Source organism: Anoplophora glabripennis, unplaced genomic scaffold (assembly GCF_000390285.2).
Source record: "Anoplophora glabripennis isolate ALB-LARVAE unplaced genomic scaffold, Agla_2.0 scaffold26, whole genome shotgun sequence".
In the NCBI taxonomy this organism is placed as follows: Eukaryota; Metazoa; Arthropoda; class Insecta; order Coleoptera; family Cerambycidae; genus Anoplophora; species Anoplophora glabripennis.
Genome location: NW_019416261.1, coordinates 97,044 through 112,292, shown reverse-complemented (window position 1 = coordinate 112,292; position 15,249 = coordinate 97,044).

Genomic DNA, 15,249 nt, shown 5'->3' with positions numbered 1-15,249 from the left:
ATAATGTGTACCAAGTTTAAATCAAATCTACTCGTGGATAGCCGAGATATGTCAAAAAGTGTTTATTTTTTTTTAAGCTTCAACGCCCTGTATCTCCAAAACAAAGGCTTTCATAAAAAAATTTTATAGAGCAAACTACACTTAATTTTTGAAAGGGAATACATTCCTGAATTTTCCAAATTTAAAGTGAAAACACCCTGTATAAGTATGTTGAGTAGATATACCATCCTCTACCACTGCAATCAACCATAGGTCTACCGTAGACCTCTATGAAGTTTAGAATTTTTCATCTAGCTTTAACCTTCTATTTAGGATCCACATCTTTGACAGATGCTTCTTTCTATGGCACCTCTCACTAACACAGTGCAAAGGCTGCGGTCTCCTCTTTTCCCCTATGCAGATCCTACTAAGACTTCAGGCCAATATTATTCGGATGTTTTCTGAGTCTACAATATCCCGTTAGTAGTCCTACTATTAATTCTTCCAGTGGTAGGTTAGGCTTGCCTCTACTTAGTGGTTTGTTGCCAGCATCCAAACAGCTACATCCGTACTAACTTGGAATTGATCTAGTATGAGCTGATTGTCTTTAGCGCTACATTAAAGTAAATAGCAAATTTTTGGTTTTTAACGCTCCTCCCTGTCGACTCCGTTGTAGACTAGTCAATGGCTTTCAGCTCCATTTGGAAGACTGGCATGTACTTCTGGACTAGGTGGGACTTGAACCTTAGCCTTACCTATATATTCCAACTGTGTGTCTGTCGCTGAGCTATCCGTATACTAAACCAGGTTGGCTTTAACATGTTACTCTTCTCCCAATCCTTCCTTTCCAGTTTTAAAGATTTTTTTAAAGCTATACTTTCTGGTGTATTCCATTATACCGTCGAAAATTTGATGGGTGTCCCTGTTGCTGTCTTTACTTGTCCTTGAATGAATATTTTTAGCAACACCTCTAGAGCAGCAGTCTGGTCAGTAAATACCACTGAATAGCCCATATCTGTAATATTTTAGGCCACTATCCCATACATTAACATTTTTTACATACAGCTGACTACACCTTCCAAGGACTATTCTGGTTCTGCATATTTTTTCAATATGAGTTCTACGTTAACTTTTGATCAAAAACTACACTTTACACTACTCTTTAGCAAACATGACCTCTGCTCCATTGAGCAGCTTCTTCACCAAACCTTGCAAAGTTCTCTTCTTAGTGAAATCGACTAGAGTGGTTTTATGAGGATTAACAGAAAGTTGTTCTTCCTTACACCAGTCACCCACCACATTCAGTGCTGTCTATATGCATTCTGAATTTTTGAAAATTGTCCTTTAACGACAACAAAATATCGTTTACACAGCTATGATTTACCGTTACGTCTGGTGCTGGCAGAACTGTCTCGTGCTATTTCTGAGGCTTATTGTAACTATCTCTTGAAAAAATGTTACCCTTTGTTTGGTGATAGAATCTGATAGTAAGTGTTAAAACTAATCCGAAATTGTCGAAAATGTATTATGTGCATAGTTTTTATATGCTTCTTCGGAATCTAATTGTGTATAATGAATGCGTGTCACACCGTGGCAACATCATGTGGGGTGCATATTATTATTCAGTAGAACGCACCACCTCCCACAGGAATAGTATGATTTACCTGCCACTATTTACAGTAGGAATATGAGAGACATGGAAAACTCATTAGTAAAGGGTACAGTCTGCTAGTGTCAGTCTCTTGTAGCAACATAACAAAGATTATCTTACTCCCAGAATTGTTCGCCTCTTCCTTTTCATAAACAGATATAATTTAATTAACTTCTATTACTGAAATCATGTAAGCCGTCAATAAAATGAGAATATGTACGATACATATTTTTTTTTTTTAAGTAGAAAATGCAGAGCGCTGCTAGGTAATAATTCAAAATAATTAGTTTTTCTTAATAACTTCTGTCACTCTCAGCGTAAAAGGTTATAAATTTCATCAACCTAATTTGCATTTGTTTGTTTATGTTTCTGAACTGATCAATATGTTTCTAAATGTCAACCCTGAGCTAAATATATTATTTATCAAGATTTTTTATAGCCATAATTTTTATTTCCTTTTTGAATATTACAGTAACAGGTACTTAATTTATTTACCTACATAAACGGGGTGTTTTCTATGTCCATATACAGGGTGTTCAGTAAATCATGTGCATTTCAACAAAAATGTTGAAATGCATATGAGTTATAGTCTGTTTCATTTTCGAGATATAGTGTGTTGAATTTTTAAGGAAAAACTTAAATGCTCGAAGGACAAGAAAATATTTCTAAGAAGTTAGAACCAATGAACCAATTGCTGGGAATTAATTTTACGCAAAAATATAAAAACTTCGACACCACAGTATTTTTGAAAATGGATACATACTAATTTTGCCTCTAAAAAGAAATATATATTTACATTATTCCAAAAATTATCCATTACCAAGTTTATTGTTTTATAAAATCACACAACTGAGTAATTTCAAACTATCGTTAAAACTATCCATTTCAAAATCATCGGAGTAGAACCATGGACCATTTCTCAGATAAGAAATTAAAAATGTCTACTGCAACAAGATTTAGATTCTTGGTGGTTACATTATATTTAAAACTCGAGTTAAAACCGTATTTTGAAAAATTCCTTTTTTTATGAAATAGTAGACTCATTTACTTAATAGTAGCAAATTTTATTTTAAATTTAAATAAGCAGTTTCTCGAAAATGGTTTATCCTTTGAATATAGCGGAAAATACCTTTGATTTTAGATATTAATTGTATAAGCCTTTCCAATTAGTGCCTTTTTGCCTTTAATTTAATAAACTATTAATTCAAGTTTAACTTACGTCTCATCGTAATAGCAAGATTTTTTTTAATAAGAACGGCTTACAAACCGACACAAATAAATTTGTTTCTGACTCGGACATAGCTGAACGAGATTGAGAATGAGAACGCTAGAAGCAATAAGGTGTAGGCGTGGCGATTTAGAATAGGAGCCTTAGCCTTGTGAAGTGCGCATCTGAGGGCGGAGCTATCTCAGAAGCAAACTTATTTGTGTCGGTTTATACGTTAGTAAGCCCTAACTACCAATCAGTACAGGACTGGGGAAAACCTGTAGAAACTCATTAATTGCTTAAACATCGATTAATATCAATCTCTCACATTGACATTAGGCCACTGACCGATAGATCTATATGAAAATTTTCATGGATATTTAAATAAACATAAATTTGTTAAATTCAACACGAATTTTTTTGGAACAATTAAAGTAAATTTATCGTAAATTTATTCCTTAAAATGTAATGAGCAATAGCAATTTTAGAAATTTCTTATAGTAGAGACAAATTATTATTTAAACTAAGTAGTTGGATTGAAGAAATATGAATCTTTATCACGAATGCATAGAAATAATTAACTGAAAAAGAAAGTTCTATATAATTTACTTGATCCATAATAGTTTCCTAAATTTTCTGAAAAAACTCACAGGCAAGGTACAATACAAGAGGCTTTCTACGTATTTCAAAAAGCAACATATTCGACACCATAACTATATTCTATATTACCTGAAACGATTTGTTTACGTCATTGTTTTTGTTATTCCTTTTTTTACTTGGATATTTTTCTACATATGAAATTAAACTAACTATTAATTCGACCCCCACACTAAAAGATTAAGGAAATATGTAATTGCAATACGACATTGATTTAATTGATCTCTTTAGCGCAAGAAACGTTTTAATGGAAATTTTAAATTCATTTTTAGTTGGCAAAATATTCCAATAAATAAATGACAACATTCTAATAAAAAATAATACTAATTAATTTATTATTTATATACACTGACATTGGTAATAATAATACCACTAATTCAATCGAAAAAAATCCAGCTATAAAAATTGCAAGAAAAGAGGAGTATGATGACTTCTCATTGCACTGTTGCTAAGCGAACCAGTTCTTCAAGGTAAAATGTTTGTATTAAAAGAGAAACACACGCGCGCGTACTTGCAAGCATACCAATATTTACACGCCCGTACACGCATGCAAACATAGTATATCGTACGTACAGAGTGTTGTGTGAATTAATGTGGCACAGAGCTATAGTGAATTTGGAACACCAAAATACTACTATTTAATCAAACGTCAGTGGAAAAGTTGATGTTGAGGGAGATTCAGGGCGTCCAACTCACAACTTCTATTGAAACAAAATAGCAAACGTTAATTTGAAACAAAAAGGTGAGTCCCAAAATATTTAATAATAACGTCATAGGGTGACAATTCATTTGTTCAAGTCGAAAATGGTTGATGCAAATGAAAGTAGCCAATCGGACTTACGACTATCTATCACAATAATCACAATAATAAATAATGTCTTCCTCATATGCAAGAATAAAAGGGCTGAGGGTTTTTTATTTAAAAAAAATCATCTTAATTTCGATAATATAATGTACGTTTTTCTGAAAGTACATCTTAAAAACATGAATATATTTAAGCATTTTTATGTCTACAAATTGTCTACTGTTTGTTTATATGAATTGATTTCTGCAGCAGTCAAGGACTGATTAGAAACTATCAGATATATTTGACCTTATACTCACTGAAAATACATAACAACTTGAGTATCTGATAGCTTTGAAAACAGTTTGAGATTGCTGGAAAAACAAACTTATAATGTACATATAAAGAGCCTTCATACATGTTTACAAGCTACGTGACCGCGGAGATTAGACAACCCAACATTGCACGGCTGGTACTGGAAACGAGAAATCCCTAAATCTTGGCGTCACCAATATTAATGATTCGTTTACAGTGAACATTGACAAATCGTCACGACTACGCTCGAGATAATGCGATCGTGATTGGTTGACTAGCATCTCGTGAAAAATTACCATAGCCAGTGAAACAGAATATTGTGTTTTAATATAATCTTGATCTCATAGTTTTAATAATTTTTAATTTTACCGAAACTTAATTGCCAACATGAGAGAAATAGAATTACTGGTCACGTGGCTTGTAATCATTTATGAAGGGTAGATAGGAAGATATCCATGACTATCCGACTATCTATCAGGGAAATGTATTATCCTACGTTAGAATTCTACCGAAAGTGCCGGGAAGTTCTGTTAGATTCAAAATACCTTCTACTTCCCCTGCATCTCCCCCACTATGAATAAGGAAGCATCTATAGCTCCATGAGATTATTGCAACTAGTAATCTAAAGATCTGTGCCGAGTTTGATTTGGATCTAGATAATCATTTAGAAATTATTTAAAAAACAATGCACATTCAAACTTGGTACCACGTACTTCCCTTATAACATCTAGTTATCTTTCAATAAATCTACCCAGTGGCGTGGAGTGACGATAGTACTTGAGAGATTTCGATATGAAACGTCTTATACATTTAAGGGGGAAAAGCACATTACGTTTTTTTTATTATATGAATCTTTAGTATAACTATTCAAAAATACCCTGCCAAAATTTCAATAGAAAATTCGTATTCATTTCGATTTTATGAGCCTAAAACCGAACGTTCATCGAGTCAGCGCTCGAGCGCACAGCAGGTAGGGCGGAGAATTTGTTCAGGTAGTCTAACAGTGACGGTTCATTCATTGATTGATTAAAAAGAAAAAAAAGTGCTACAGGCGAAAATCTTCAAATTTTCAAGATCAAACGGCTTTAAATGAATCTGGAAATTTTTAGTTGCATTTGCAATATTACCGAAAAACTGTCGTTCACGAGAAGGATTTTCATTTACATTTTATAAAAAGTGGAAATATTAGTTCAGCTTGTGGACTTGCGAACACTAATACACACCGTATATGTATATGTTCCAAAGAAGCTTCGTGGTTATGACAGCCTCGCGTGGTGGCTTTCCCAAAATTGTTAAATCCCTCTTTATTCCACACTCATAACACAGCCCCTCAAAAATAAAAAAGGATCGGATCTGGTATTCAGACCCATGTATTTCTATGTATTTTTTTCGCTGAATCCGAATCTGTCTTCAGATTTGGCCCAACGGGTCCGAGTTTTCGGGAAAATTAAAAAAACAGGTCAAAATTCACAAAAAACGTCATTTACGATCGACGAAAGTTATAAGAAATCAAATTCTACCAGCTCACTAGACGTATGATTTTTCCAATTAATTAATTCCAATTTATCATCATAGAGTCAGACAAGCTGGTCCAATTTCATTCAAAAACATGGTATAATTCTTGTTGCAGAGTTCTGGATCCATCTTTTTATCCACCCACCCATTTATGAGTTCATACATCTTTCTATGCAGTCGTTCATGCATGAACACGCATATTTATTCATACACCTGTACCACCTACAAAACCCACTCATCCACCCATCTATCCATCTACTTTTTGTACTGAGAGATGAGATAACAGCCTAGCTAGAAGATTGAGAATGCAATAAAATTTGTAGAATACTCTACTTTCTAAACAAAAGAAAACGATATCTACAAATCATTCTTATTTTTGTTGCTAAAACGTGTTCTCTTTTCTTCAAAGGATCTATGCAAAGGGTTACGCTTTCGTTTAGTTCCTCTATTTTTCGTTTCTCTTTTTAACAACCAACAAAAATCGGCCATCATGTTTTCATCCCATCATCATCATTTTAAGCATTTTGATCTATTTTCTGTTTTTGAATAAAATTGGTCCAGCTAGTCTGACTCTATGATGATAAATTGGAATTAAACGAGTGAAAAATAATACGTCTAGTGAGTTGGTAGAATAATTTGATTATAACTGTTGTCGATCGTAAATGACGTTTTTTGTGAATTTTGTTGGGCCAAGTCTGAAGGCAGTTTCGGATTCAGCGAAAAAAAATACATGGAAACATGGGTCTGAATACCAGATCCGATACTTTTTTTTTGTGGGTCTGTGTAATTAATCACGGCATACAGATTTTTTTTTTAAATAAACACTTCCACACAACCACTCCGAATACCATTCATTCCGAAACTTCCGAACGTACACATTGTCACATTTTCCGTATCGAAAGAATAAGGCACAGGTCTCTCGCAATTTAAAAAATCCTTCTTGTACTCAATTTTCCATCCAGAAAATTTCAATAAAAAACATACTAGATCATACATAGGAAACATTTCTACAATTATTAACTAAGAACCGTTATAATTTTGCACTGGGCGACGTGTATTGTATAAACTGTTTAAAGGCAGGCGATGGGCGATACTGCTTCAATTTCCGCGTCACTCGTTCCCCCCACGCCGTAGTTTACTCCCGTGTTGGTCGCCTCATTGCCATGACAACCGCCGTAAACAACGCTACTAATAGAAGCGGAATACAGACTGATTTCGATCTGCGGCACTTGCTTATACTATACGTTATATGGTACGAAGTTGATGTTCGCACAACGAAGGCAGTGTTTTTTTAGAAGGCGTTCACCGCGTAACTATTCTGTTTATTTCTGCATATTAAACAAACACACACAATACATTTTCAATATACAATTGTACCTAAATTATAAAATTTATATAAAATTAAAAATAATTTGAAATAGCACAACCAAACGGAAATTTTAGGTGAAGCGGTGCGTCACTTGCGTCACCTGGCTAGCCGCCACTGTAGTCTAATCACTTATTAAGCAAGAAAAGAACAGATGTAAGCTTAGAATAATGCCTATGAGGAAGAAAAAGAACTGTTATATGATGCTGGAATCGCTGATTGATAGGAAAGCACTCTTTATTATTGATAATTTTCTCAAATTTCTAGTTTTCTGAAATCTTCAAACGCGTTTTTCCCGAAAATACATTGTTTGCTTCATGGGCTCGAGCTCAAAAAGTTATGAACCTAGCGTTCTGAAAATTGAAAGCGTGATTCTTTATGAAATTACAAAGAATATGAACCAATAACTGGAATGATACCATAATTTTAAGGACGTTTTTTATTCAAAATAAGTGAAAAAAATGGTGAAATTCGATACATTTTTTTGAACCACGTGTCAAAATTTCACAAGTTTTATCCGCAATGGGGTCCATATCCTTACAAAACATTTTAATAATGCAGGAAAACAACTATTTTGCCTTCAGATCAAATTGCGACCACATTTCCTGTGAACAACCGACTCGAACGAACACCTTCAGTGAACAACTTCTGCATTTTTAACACAAATGACTTTGTAAAATTTGTAAATGTTGTATGTCAAAGTTTGATCAAACTAATCAATTTGTCCCACTCAAAAAAATTCATGAGGAACGCCTGAAAACCAGTTAATGTAGTTTCCTCCCTTAAAAACGTTAATGTCACGTCATCGACATCACGTATGTCGTCAGATATATAAGTCACAAATACGGATTATACCAAATATTACCCCTTGGGATTATTAATTGATGAATATTCTAGGTATAAATATTTTCATTTATTATATTTTAGTTACTTATTGTTTGAAATATATCTTCATACTCGTATATCAATCAAACTTGCAGAATATCAATGCATTTGGCTAGATCATAAAACGAAACAACTTCTGTTCTGTTCAGACTTGGTAATCACCCTCCGCTTCGCAATCCTACTATCGAAATCATCTCGGTTATTGTGAAAAAATCGTGATGGCGTTTCGCAACCGAGAATCTAGTCGTTTATTCACATCTGGTTCACCTACTTATCGAGTGAGAGTTGTTAAGTCCTCTGCAGCATCATCGATACATGGATTATTATTATCTCTTGACAGCGACTAGCGCCCATCGTCTTCGTTACTTTCAGATGATGTTAGCTCTTTGCGATTAAAAACGGCGCAAGGCTAACGGTTCAGAGTAAACGGCTCCTAAAATTTGTTAGTCGATTTTGTAACGATTTATGCAATTATTATATTATTTCCTGAATACTTCAATTACAATGTACAGCACACATTAATCGATTATTTGCAGAACTCGTCAATAGGTTAATTTATATACAGGGTAACCCAGACAAATTACGTTGTTTCATAGCTGCCTTATTATTAATTTTAGAAAAAAGTCCTAAGCAGAAGTTGCTTTAATTTAAACAGTGTGCGATCGCTGATTTGTTGAATAAAATCTGGTAAAAAATTACACCAATCACCAACCGGTAAAACAGAATGTTGTCGTAATTGTTGCGTAGTTATATTACGGCATGCGTCTATAGTAAGTTCATAAAATTCTTCTCGCGTTTGGGACCTCATAACATAAACTTTAGTTTTAACAGTTCCCCGCAAAAAAATCGAAAGGTGTGAGGTCTGGATTTCGCGGTGGCCAATTAATTAAAGGGCTGTTACGTCCAATCCTTTGATTGGGAAAATATTCATTGAACCAGTTTCTCACCATGATCGAATTATGGATAGGTGCTCCATCCAGCCATATATGTAAATTAAGGCGATCATTTAGAGGCAAGTCATCGATTTCGTCCATAAATTCATTTTGTAGGAATCTCCAAAAAAACATCCACATTTAAATTTCCTTCAATAAAGTAAGGGCCATTGATTTTTAGATTTAAAATGCCACAGCAAACATTCACCTTAGCGGAATATTGCCTTTTGCATTGTATACCCAATGCGAATTTTCTTTACACCACATTCTAATATTTTGTAATGAAACAATACCGTTTGTAGTGAACGTAGCGTCATCAATGTACAAAATATTTTTCAAAAAACTTATTTAAGTGCATGCCCTAAAGCCATAAACAATATTCCATTCTTCTTTCTCTGTCTGCAATTTCTAGACTATGAAAAAATTTCTTCCATTTTTTTAAAACATCTCCAAATTCGATTTTTAGGTATATTTAAATTATTAATCCTGCCATCTTTAATGCTCGACCGCGGATATTCATTAAAATAGTTAAGAATTATTTGGTTTATTGGAAGCACACGATTACGATGTTGATTGGGAATTTTACTTACACTTCTTAGTATGGTGAATATTTCGCCAAGAAAATCGCTAATATTACTCCTGGTTTTTTCTTCCTATAAAACGCGTCTCAGTTGGCCGTGACCACGAAAATACCGAAATTATACATTCTACTCCTTTTTCTGAGATCTATCAAACAAATCGTTCAATAAATGACAATTTTACATAGGTGGCTTTAGTGGATCACACTGCATGTAAACTATCAGCGGCAGGAAAATGCTATATTAACACTTAGATTCTAGGCGAAATTCAGTGGGGACCGCATTGTTTTGAAACCCGGAACTTCGCCGCACATTAGGAGCGATAGGGGATGCTTTAGAATTAGGATTATAATGTAACAACCATCAATCATTATTTTGACAACCAAGCCTTGAATTAGGATTGAGAATATAAAACACTTTGTTGACTATTTTATTAAATTCTGTTAACTGTTGCAAAATATGTTTAACATAAAAATGTTTATCAAGTGGACAAGACAAAAAATCGGTAATGAGATTTCGGGAAGCAAAAGTATTAATATGAAGGTCAGTAATTAAGGATTTAAAATTTCAATTTCAAAAAACATGTTTCGCACATGGGTAGACTTTTCATCCAAATATAAAACACATAGGAATTACCAATACGGGTCTGTCCTTGGTTTGGTGTTACCGCATTTTTTTTAGTTTTTTTTTAAATAATAATTGAAGTAGTAGATACATGGTATCCACAAAACAGTGGGCAACTTCTCGGATAGGTAGAACTTGCAACAATAATATCAAAAACTTGTATAATTTTTTAATTGGTCTCGCCCTTTAGAGTTATTGCTCTTGTTGAGAGTTGAAAATATCTGATGATAACTGAATTGAATTCGAAATGTAATTGAATCTCCACAAATAACGAAGCAAATTAAAGATACTTACAAAATATATTCGAGTGTGGACGATTGGTAATGCTTGTATTAGTATCTTGGAAACTATAATTGCGAAAATTTTTAGGCAGTTTTGTTGCTGTAATTTTTTATTTAGAGGAATACTTAAAATCTAAAAACACATTTTTACAGCAATTTTTTTTTTCTAGGAATTTCACTGTATATTGAGATTTTCATTGCAACAAATCATCATCAACTTTCTTTTTTCTTATAGCCGCCATATTGAATTTTAAGCTGAGCAAATAGAGCATTTCTTTGGCTTTTCTGTGATATAAAATAAGTAAGATAAAATTTCAAAAACAACCTCAAAAATCAATATTTTAATATTTTTAATAAATCACCTGGCAACACCGCATCATTTTTTGAAACTATTATAGAACAGTTTTAAATTTTTGTAAAAACTTATCATTAATGTCGTGGCGTTGAGTAATATTAATTACGCTTTGCGTTATTCCAATGAAGAAAAATGAGATATGTTGTGCTTTATTAAAAATAATAGAAAAACAACTATGGCCTTTAAACAGTTATATTGGAAATTATCCCGAAAGACAACCACCAAATGAAATAAATGTATGTGCTACTGAAGTTATCATCTTGGCATTTATTAATAACATACGTATTACAAAATTCAAGCTTTCGAATAAAATCGTTTTCCTGAAACCCCTTGCACATTGGTCGGTTTGTATGGGTGATATTTGATATTTATTTTTCTTTTAAACCCTGCTAGTTGTTGGCTATGGAATCTTTATTTCTGTATTACATACTCTTGTTGACGATGTTGGATTGTTGTTGAAATAATTTATTATTTGATTGTCCCAGTTGTTATCTTTTGCATAGTTTTTGGCATATGGCTTTTCAAAACTTCCAAACATTCACAAATTTGTCATGTTTTGAAAAATAAGGTACCGTCTATCTGTGGTTGTCTTTCGGGATAATTTCCAATATACTTAATTGTTTAAAGCCATTTCTATTATTTTTAATATAGTACTCTAACATATTACATTTTTCTTCACTGGAATAATGCAAAGACATTTTGATGATTTTAAAACAAGTGTCACTCTAACTGTTAACAATTAACAATAGTTCAAAATAAAAAGCACTTTAAAACAAATGAAAATATTATTATCATCATGGAGATTCATAGAGTACGACTGGCGCTTTTCTTCGTAAACACGTGGCCATTACTATCAACGCCATGACATTAATGATAAACTTTTACAAAAACAATTATTCTATAATAGTGTCGAAAAATTATGCCGTGTTGTCAGATTTATTAAAAATATTGGTTTTGAGGTTGTTTTTGAAATTTGTTCTTACTTATATCATTGAAAAGCCAACAAATGTTCTATTTGCTCAGCTTAAAATTCAATATGGTGCCCATTAAAAAAGAGAGCTGATGATGGTTTCTTGCAACCAAAATGTCGCCGTCGCAATGAAAAATCTGAATATACAGTGAAATTCCTTGCTCCTAGCTGTTTTCAGATTTTAAAAATCCCACTAATTAAAAAAGTTACAGAAGATTTTCGAAAACGGTACATTTACTTTTTTCAAAATAACTGAAAAATCTGAAGAGCTAGGATCGATCTGCAAGCGCCATTAAGTTAGCAAAATTTTCCCCATCTAACCATTTTACTATCTCTTATAGTTTCCAAGGAACCTATTGCCAAAATGATCCTCACTGTATATTGAAAAACCTGGTAGTGCTTAACAAAAGAAATCAATAATGGTAAATCGAAAAGTCGGACGGTAAAACTGATATTTTCATGAGAAAATACAAAGACCGTCCAAAAAGTAAGTTCTGGTGGCATTTGTATACGATAACTGTTATAACAGTCATGACCATCGGATAATGGCCTGGACAGCAATAATTCTTCTTTCCCATTTATGAAACTACATACACGATATTACTAAAACGCTGATAATTAACTTATTTTGATAAAAATTGCATGACTTAATCCAAGATAATTATAGTGCACCGAAATTACATAAAAATTGCTTTATTATTCCAATTAGCAACATCTCATGACAGCTCACCTACATTTCAACCGTGCCAAGAATACATGTTCTTTTTGACATTTCAAATAAAGTTTATTTGAAAACTGAATAAGCAATAATGGTCGGATACAAATTATGGATGCAATTAAAATCTATAAACTACACTGACAGCATAAAAATATATTTCTTAACGACATTTGCGGACAGTCCAAAGGAAACGTTTCTTTCTCTAATCTATACATTTTGCTGTTCAAACGTTACTCTCATGTCTTGGTTTGAGAGGGATTCCAAATGGTGGCCTTTAATTTAACCTTGACATTGACCTTCAAGGTCATTTGAAGATCAAATCGATTTTTTTAAATAGCTAACTCTATTTTTGACCCCGGATTCAGAAAGATCACAAAATTTTACATTTAGATAAGCACCCAAGGCTCGTTTAAGTTTAAATAGATACGTTCGTTTACGTTTAGATAGGTACTTAAGGCTCTTCTTCTTTGTCAAGGTCAAATTGAAGGACACCATCCGATGCCCCCTCCAAACCCAATATTTTTTGTGAGGGTTATTTTCGGATTAGTGACCCCCCTGACGAAATATTCAGGTGCGAAATTTAAAACATTTTGTCCTTGAAATAACCTTTAAAGGTCATTCCAAGGAAGAGCATTAAGTACTTATTTAAACGTAAAATGCGCTCTTTCCGAATGTAGGGTCAAAAATAGAGGTTCCTATTTAAAAAATTTGATTTGACCTTAAAATGATCTTGAAGGTTAATGTCAAGGTCAAATTGAAGGTCACAATCCGGTATCCTCCTCCAAGCCTAACAACTTTCGTAAGGGTTATTTTCAGATTGACGAGATATTCAGGTGTGTAATTTAAAATGGGAAACCCTGTATGTATAGTAGGATGGAGACAGATTATGGGAGTTAATTGGGCCAAATATATATGAAAATCTTGCACTTAAATATCTATTATGATGCAAAATATTATATCTAACGCACTTTGCTCCTCGGTATCTCGAAAACTGTCAATTTTTGGACTTTACGCCCATTTATCAATGGGATATCAAGTACAAAATATCAAAAATCCAGACCGTTCCACCGGGACCTGAAATCCATAAGGTTTGTGCGGGGTCTTTACTCCCTACGCCAATCATGTCGTATAATTGATTTTAAAAAAGTTTTTTTTCTCAGAATACGTTAATTTTGCGAAAAAATACACGATACCTTTTTTGTTTCGGATGAATTAGGTTATCTGAAATGGTAAGGTAGTGATAAGAAGAAACAAATCTTAGGGTGGCTTTTTCTACCCTTCATAGCCGTAGGGGAAAATCAACAAATTGTTTGCTGAGTGCCTTCTCGATAACAGAAAACGTCTACTTAATTTCATTTCTATCACTTTTCTGGTATTGCAGAAAAATATTAAAAACTACTATTTTGGTACTCTCTTTAAGCGTTGTATCTTCACGAGGATGTTCAAAGGATTTTTTTATATGAAAGACCCACCTTAATCACCACCTGTATTTGTTCGTACTTATTTATTTACACCCTGTATTTCCATAGTTAGGTATAGCTTTTACAGGGCGATAGTTCAAATATGTATGGAAAGATGCACAAAATGCAATATTGAATATCTTACTAGAACGCTACCTAAATGATAAACATGATAAAGGTAGGACTTTTAAGCTTCCGGCAAGACGGTGTGCCACAGCGGCAGTAACAAAGAAAAATAAAATCTGACTGTACTTCAGTATTTAGGACTTTTACAGGACGACAGTTCGAATGCGTATAGGAAGGTGCATAATGTGGAATATTTTATATCTTCGTAAAGCTTTACTTAAATGATAACCAGGCAGGCCTATCATATGTTTAACGCTGACGTTATACCTCTCTGCCGACGATCATCGTTGCCTTAAAAACTAAGCCTTCAGGATCAAAGGAGCACTTTAATTCTTAAAGATAATAGTAGATATTTTATTTCATTAAAAATGATACACAGCTCTTAGGGGGGATTTTCTGAATCCAAAGAGTTAAAAGTAAATTAAATGTTTGCGTTGTTCTTCAAAGAAAACTTTCCGAACTATCAATCACTAGAAGGTGCTTTTTACACATTTTACTGGTGAAGTAAGTAAAAATATAACCGATTACTTTCATATGTTCGTTGCATGTCGACACTTTCGACGAAAAATTTAAAAAAATGTCCTAATCCTGAATAATTACAATTGAAAATAAAAAATTCAATTTCCAAATTGTGATTTTTTTTCATATCTGACACAATACGAAAACCAGGGTGGAGTAAAGGCTTTTCAATTTCTAATCAATAGTGACGTAATTTGTTTTCGTCCAACAAGATAAAAATTTGTTTTTCGCAGAATCAGTATTATGAACATAACATGTGGACAAAAAATAATAGATTAAAGAACAACCTTAAAATACAAGTTGATTTAATGATTACATGCAACGTAT